Below are 8,090 nucleotides of genomic sequence, written 5' to 3'. Positions count from 1 at the left end.
CCCGCTGCTGTGCGTCATTACAGTATACTCGTAACATTTATTATACATTAACATGATTGATATAATGCTCTATTTTTATTTACAATTTTATTCGCGAACCCAAAAGTTCACATTATATTTACTTCATTGGATTAAATTATCTTGATTATGAATCTTTCCATGATACATTGAACATTTTGATACATCTTTGATGTCACATACACTCTGACATTATTAATTTATTAATCACCATTGCTTTTATGCTTCTGCATTATTACATTCGTAATGTATTTTACTATTTTATTCAGTATATTGTTTTTTCCCCTCATTTGGGAGAACGGGACTCTTCGTCAAAAGGGTAGTGTCACACTGTAATTATATTCTCCACCAGAGGGCGCATTTTTTTAAAAAATGGAACAGTTTATTCCTTTTTGGCTCAGGCGTCAGTCCGTCTGAGAAGAGAATAGCACATTCTTCTTGATATAAATCCGAGCGGTGATACATGTGGACTTGTTTCATTAAGGAATCTTGTCATGCCTCAATCATGGTAGTTTGGGTCAACATGTCTCAGTTGTTTTGGGGGTTAGCCGTCACGTGCGTCATATGTAATGAATGGGCCAAATCTGTGTAGTATGACTTAACCTTTGTTCGGTGTCCATCGTAAATATGTATTTTTTTTCAAACTCAGTGACAAAGATTTATGTTCGTGACTTCCTCGTTTTATTAGTTGCAATGTGATGTCACAGGCCATTTAGTGAGGCAACATTCCTGATGGTGGGGCAACACGTTCCTTCATCTGGTACACGTTTTGTGTGTATTACGATGTATTGATTCCAATAAATACGTAAGAGTGTGACATGAATTCCCGGTGCACCCCTATATTTATTTTTCTTCCATTAGCTTCGTAACCTTTTCAAACATTTACATTTTTGACAGAGCTTTTATGACGCATTACGAGCCAATACTCTATCAAATGCTAGATAGGATTCAAATCCATGACTTCCGAACTGTGAGGTGTTACATTTATTATTTAAACGATCAAACGGCTTTCTAAACACACCGGATACATGTACTGCACTTATATCCATTCCTATTTTCAATTTACAATTGAGTTAAAATTGTTCAAAACAGTGTACACTTTTCAATGGACATGTCGCTGCAGTCATATTTTTCCACCACTAGAGGAGAGCAAAGGACTGCTTTAGGCAAAGACTTCGCCTTCGAGATTGTCTCACACCATAACTGCAGCCTTACATTTCATATGACATGAGATTTTTGATTATATGAGATGATTCGCTCTTCTTTCATCTATTACTGCTTCAAACGACAAAGTGAATGGAGGAAAAGTGGTGAAGATGGCACGACTGTTTGTTTTATGTGTTGTGTTGTATTATTTTGTCATTTTTATGTTAAGTGTTCTTTTGATGGTGGCGCGGGCACCCGCAGCGGCTCCTCTTGTTGCCTGTTGTCTATTTAAAAGGTATGAAATTTCATCTGTGCTGTATGTTACTGCATGTTACACATACAGCACATTTGACAATAAAGTTGTACTTGATGTACTTGATACTTGATGAGGGGAATCCACTGCGGTGGATTTGAACATACCAGAGCGGGTACAGTTGGGAAGGGGAAACACACCCACCCACACACACGGTGACTTGTGAGTTGTGCAACTCAAGATGAAAAAAACACAACCTCAATCCTGTGGGAAAATATATAGCGGCCCCTTATACATACTGTACATGCAAAGCAATTGCAGTGACAAACAGTGACTGGAGGAAGTCCACTCAAGTCAAGGAAGCGTGTTTGTCAGCATTCGTTTGGTGGCCGGCCCTAACTGTCAGGCCATAATAACACAACCGGTCTATCCGTTTCCTAAATGGCACACATTCAACTCCAGGATTTGAATTTAGGGCCTCGATTAGGTGCCATTAAATGGGGGGGGGGGGGGGGGGGGGTCACAGTTACTTTCACGAGCCTTCGTGCAGGAGCCGTTTGAATACATCTACAAAACATATATAAACATGTTAACGTCTTTCTGTCAGAGCATCCGAAGCACTCGCTGAGGGGTTGACTCCTCTTATTATCACCATTACTGAGACACCTACTCTGTCATTGCGCATTATATTTGACTGTATTTTAGCAAAGCGTGGCCAGAGGCGATGATTCACTCAAATTTAGATGTCGTTAGCGTCCCTGAGCAGGGCAGGGGCCATATGCAGTTTTTGGGATCATCGCAAAGTCACATTACTTTATATTGCGATATGGCAGAGTCTCAACGCATTTTTGGAAGAATACATGAAACAATAATACTGGTAAATTAGAATTTATGGGCAAGTGGTCATTTGGTGTCCTTGACCTCACTATAAGTGGCACGCTTACGATTTTATGAACTTCATGGAGGTTAACGATTAAAAATACAGCATGAATATTTCATGGGAAGGGAAAAAAAAAAATCAGGTTTTCATTTCACAATAAAGGTCAAAATCATCATCATTAAAATAATATTTGATGTTTGATACTGATACTGCATCATTGATAAGAGCAAATACAGGATGTCACATTCTTATTTTCATTCATGTTGAGCCGGATCTCATTTAAAAACATGTTTTTAACTCTCCCTATGCGGCAGCCATCAACAAAGTCTCACAAAAATGATTCAAGTTGTTTTTGTGTGATCTTGTTAACTGGCAGAAAAATGGCATTATTCAAAAAAAAAAGAAAAAACAAGCTCCCTGCCTGAGTTAAGAACATACAAGAGAGGAAGAAAAGCATTCAAGCCTACCATACAATATCATTTGCATATATTCCAAAATGTCACCTTAAAATGTTTTGCACACAAACCCCGAATCTGTGCTCCGTGTTCCGCTTTAACTTCCGATTAGCCACCTAATTTGATCAACTGCGCGTAGTAGTTTAACAACCTGTTTGGCATCGGCCAATGGGAGAAAAAGAAAAAAAAACATGTCTAGAATCAGTGAAATTGCCTGCCATTCACCAATCGTTTCCGTTTAAGGATGCGCAACAGGCTCCCAACAGGTTTGAGGTCACAGGATGATGGTCTGGGGCCTGGAGCCCCCAACAACTACACAAGTTACCCGCGGACCTGTTCTGAAAATGTGATTTTCCAAGTGTGCATCAAACTGGCCGGCAAGAAGTCGCGGTGGGTTTCAAAACAGTTTCCGACCCCTGATCGAGATAAACTGCGCCAGGACACGTGGCTTTCTCATGTTTGGCGCGCGTTACGCAACGGCCGCCGTCATAACAGGCGCCATGGAGACCGCTCGCAGTTGTTGGACAGACATGTGCGCACAGTCTCGTCGCCCCGGTTTCAAACAAAGGGCCGTATTATGTGAAGGTGTGTGCTTCAGCATTTTGAGCCTGCGCAACCCACTTGCATGACGCATTCGAATGCCGCCGTTCCCCACATATGTCCAAATTCACACAAAGGGACACACTTGCTCTATTAGAATCACAGTTGGATAACAGGCACCAGACCATGACCCCCCCAACAGGTGCACTATTTGATCCAATACACCCAATGTAACGCAAGGCGTCCTATTGATTCTTCAGCATGCCCCCTTGTGTAATTGACCCTTTTTCCTACAAATATCGATTGCACGCCACGAGAGTCGACCACATTCTAATAACATTAGCAAGAAAGTGCGGGAGTCCGGACAGAGTGCATGGCTCTGCCGTATGAATAAAATATACTGTATTTGTCTAGAAATTATGCACAGTGATACCTCAACTTGCATTTGCCTGCACTGTGTGTTGCTGAACGCACAGAACAAATCTAACTGAAGTGCTGCATCCATGAGTGAAAATACGGGGAGCGTGGGGGGCCGGGGGGGGGGGGGGGCTGGTGAAAAAATGTTCAATGGCGCTTGACCTTTGAGGTATTCTGACAAAAGAAATACTCATGTTGAAGGCAAAAGGTTAAGTATTTGCTGAACGGACAAAACAGTGGTGTCTGAAGTGCTGCCTCCAACAATGAAAATCCTATCAACTTCATTTGAAACCAATTTGAAGTGTGTGTGTGTGGGGGGGGGGGGGGGGTGGATCAAAATTAAAAATAGTACCATTTTGAGTTTCTCCACTTTTGACCTGGAAGCTTGGTTGTCTGATGATTCGCCATTTTCAAGTGAAGGATGGACTACACCGCCTGAAACATCAAGTCAAAGCCATAAAGTAAATACACTGCTGCATCACCGAGTTTTGAAGGAAGCACAGAACCGTGCTGCCTCCATGGGTGAAAATAAGAACATGAAAATCTATGAACGTTTTTAAATTCTGTTAAAAAAAAAAAAGCACAATGTCTCCTTGAGACAAAACCCCCCCCCCACAATCATTCATGAATAGTACAGTAAGAGGTTTAAATCTCAAACATAAATAAGAAAAGATCAGACTTGCCTCATAGATGTTTCCGGCAGTGAATGCGTTAAGCGCCGCAGAAGGGGAGTCTCCCTGCCCGGCCCACCCGGTCTTCATTTGCATATCAGGCGGGAACGCAGGGGCTCTTTGTTGCCTAGCCGCTCCATTTAAAAAAAATAAAAACACCCACAAAAAACGCTGCACTAGTGGGAAAATGAGCCGGTACCAGGCCACCCGCAACAAAGGAGGCAAGCCAGACATGCACTGGCTCTTTTGTCTCACACACGCACACACACACACATGCACGCACATATCCTATTTAAGGTCTGATAGAGGATACAAAGATAGGTGTGATACACACATTAAGATAACAAGCAACCATAGTAGCGTGTGTGTGTGTGTGTGTGTGTGTTTGTGCGCCTTGGGAAAAGAGTTCAGTGGGTGACTGGAAAAAAACAGGAAGGCATGTTATGGTCGGGAAGAAGGGGGAGGAAAAAAGTACCGAACAGCCCCGTATTACATAACCAAGCAGGAAACATGCAGCAGAGAGCAGGAGGCTTGGAGCCAAGCAGGGAGAAACTATAGGCAAGCACGCTGCCGCTGCACCTATGAAACTTAATGGCTTGCCTCATCTAATCACATTTCTTCCTCTCCTCAAGCTGACACTTTTATCTCTTGTGGCCGTCTCACTCCACTCGGATGGAGAAAGAGTATGCGTGCATGCGCAGGTTGGGTTCAATGAGTTCATGCAGCACAGTTTCTCACACATGCACATCAATAAATGAAAACCTGCACTTGGATGCATACATCACACTTCATGGGGACGGTAAAAAGACATTGGTGTGTGTGTGTGTGTGTGTGTGTGTAAAATCGGTAATGCATACAATGAAGGAAGCACACACACACACACACACACACACACACACACATTTACACAGGCTGTAAATGAGAGAATGGTGTCAAGTATGAATGATGAGGAATGTCTACGTACAAACGGCACATACCCAAAACAACCCCCCCCCCCACAAACATACATACAAAACATACTAACACACACCAAAAAACCCAAACAATGAAACATACACACAAAAAGACAACAAGTGACATATCCACACACACCTCTACCCACATACCCCACCCAGCCACCTTTATGCAGGTTCATTTGTATTTGTATTAATCTGATTCTTATTATTACGGTCAATCGCCATATCAAGAGAGCGTGTAAATACCGACTTGCCAATTAGCCTCTTCCGGGAGGCCTCGGTGCGTGTCAGCACGTTTGCTCGTCTCGCCGGGGCCAGATGGCAGAGAGTGTTTAGCGGGATGGGATTAGAGATTGGGATTAACTTCAAATTACCTGGACGCTCAATCACTGGATGGCACATTACTATCCCAAGCCGAGAGGGTGCAGTCAGTCATGAAATGCAGTCAAATCCCCATCAAGTGCACGACTGGCTCGACACATCATTGTTATTTTTGTGTGTGTGTGTCTCTTTGGGTGGACACGTTTTTCCTGATTGTCTTTAAATCTGTTTGGAAATTCTACAACTGTAATGGGGGGGGGGGGGGCGGGGGCATTTAGGCGTCTGGTGCGTGTATGATGTGTTACATAACATGAGCGTCTATGCTATAGACTGTCTGTGATATATGTTGGCTGCTTCAAAAAGACAGACGCCCGAGCCAAAAATCCAGGGCAAACCGACTAGACGCGTAATAACCATCCTATAAACTGCAGCCACACGTTGCATAACCAGTCAGCCGGCAGCCGGCCCCCGCCCTTTACGGGTCTTACATATAGAAACAATCCAACTGCCAAAAAAGTGAAGAGAAATAGCACTCCATTGGCGTTTTGGCTTCTAAATAGTCAAAATAATTCAATTTTCTCCTTGCGGTTACAAGAGCATCAATTCGCAATTGTGTTGCTCATTCTGGCGTGTCAGCCGAGGTCAGTATGATACACAATGACGACACCGAGAAACCCGGATGAATAACTCGACTAAGATGCAAAAAAGATATTTTCTTTGTTTTCTACAGAGGATAAAGAATATGTGCTTGCGAGTGTAGCCCAAGCGATATGGATGTCCTTAGGCTGATGCAAATTCCAATATTTGGCAGAACACAATTTTGATCCCCAATTAATCAAATATTATTCACCCAACTGCGGCTGCTTGTGAAGCTAGCACTTACAAGTCAAATTTCTGCTTGCAACCCAAGACACAAAAAAAAAAACCCTGACCACGGCTGAGTCAATCGCAATTCAGAGCAGGAAAGTGTGTATGTACTGTGAGCGTACGCTGAGTTGCTATAGCACAGTACTGTCTGGTCTAATGAATGCAGCAGTAAATGCCACAAGATTTGCCATAAGTGGACTTGTGAGAGTCTTAAAGGTTATTTAAGTTGAGCGCATATATTCACTGCGTCGGGCTGTGCAAATGACTAATTAGCCTTGTGACCTAGCCTGCTGCGCTACTTTTTACTCACCCCCCCCCCCCCTCTCCTGCAGTGGCATGTTCAGGTCAGTCCTTGTGTCAATGAACAACTCCAGCCTCTTTTTTTTTTTTTGATAAATGCCTGAAGGTGTCACAACAAACCAGCTGGTAGGATACACATCCACTAGTCCTTAAAAAAAAGTACTTAACAGCACATCACATGACTGAATGAATTCAAAGACTCAAAAATGGGAACATGATGTACGACGTGACAAATGCAAACACAGCAGAAGACAGGGGAAAGGATGGGGGGGGGGGGGGGGGGGAAGTGGCTACCAAGTTTGGATATACAAAAAGCATCCAACAAGGGGAAGGGAAAGAGATGATCCACAAAAGAGAGTTATGAAAAGGCTGTTGCATGGGGGACCTTTGTTCAAACCTCTGCTTTTGGCAACGAAGTGCTGTCTTTCACAAGTGAAAATACAATTGGCTGGGGCTTGCTATCTTAAAACCCATAAATATTTTTGTGAGTAAAAGCTTGTGTGCATTTTTGATTGCCTGTTAGATCTGTGGCCTGTATAATTATAATTCCTTCCCCTCACTTCAACATAGTTCATTGGCACCGAGATTCCACAAAATGGCACCAAACTGTTGAATTTGTAAGAGGTCAATCGGCAATTAGCAGGGGAAGAATGAAAACGTTGCATACACACGGAGTAAGTGTTGGGCTCAAACAATGACGGATGGTGCGATCTGATCTGACACTAACGTTTGAGTTCAACTTTCATTTCTTTCGAGGTTGCCCTGCCGTCTTTTTTACCATTTATACTCTCTCTTTGATTTGTCATCAACTTTCTTCCTGCAGCCGCCTGCACGGAGGTTGGCTACAGTCCCGTGGATCTTAAATTTCGGAATAACAAGTACAACTGTCATATGAGGAACAATCTGCTCGGTAATGGTCTGATAGCATTTACCTTTAACATTCCTGCCTATAATTTTCTTTCTAATCTACTGAGACAATGCAATCGATGGCTTCCTCTGGTCCATATTTAATGTGGCACGCACCATGTCACCAAAGAAGTGTTACAGGCCTGCTTCAAGAGTTTGTATATTTTTTAAAAAAAGACATTGCTTTACCACAATACAAAGATTTTCATTGGTTAATTTTCATTGAATTTTTACCACCACCTGTGAGGTTTTCGTTCATTAACAGAGGGGGTACCAACAATTTTGTCCACAGGCGTAACAAGCCAGTGTATTTACAATTTGTCTTCTAGCTATTAAGACCACAGTGGGCATCTTATAGTA

Source organism: Hippocampus guttulatus, chromosome 18 (assembly GCF_054856545.1).
Source record: "Hippocampus guttulatus isolate MCC_2025c chromosome 18, RoL_Hgut_1.0, whole genome shotgun sequence".
NCBI classification, from domain to species: domain Eukaryota; kingdom Metazoa; phylum Chordata; class Actinopteri; order Syngnathiformes; family Syngnathidae; genus Hippocampus; species Hippocampus guttulatus.
This window is presented reverse-complemented; position numbering follows the sequence as displayed.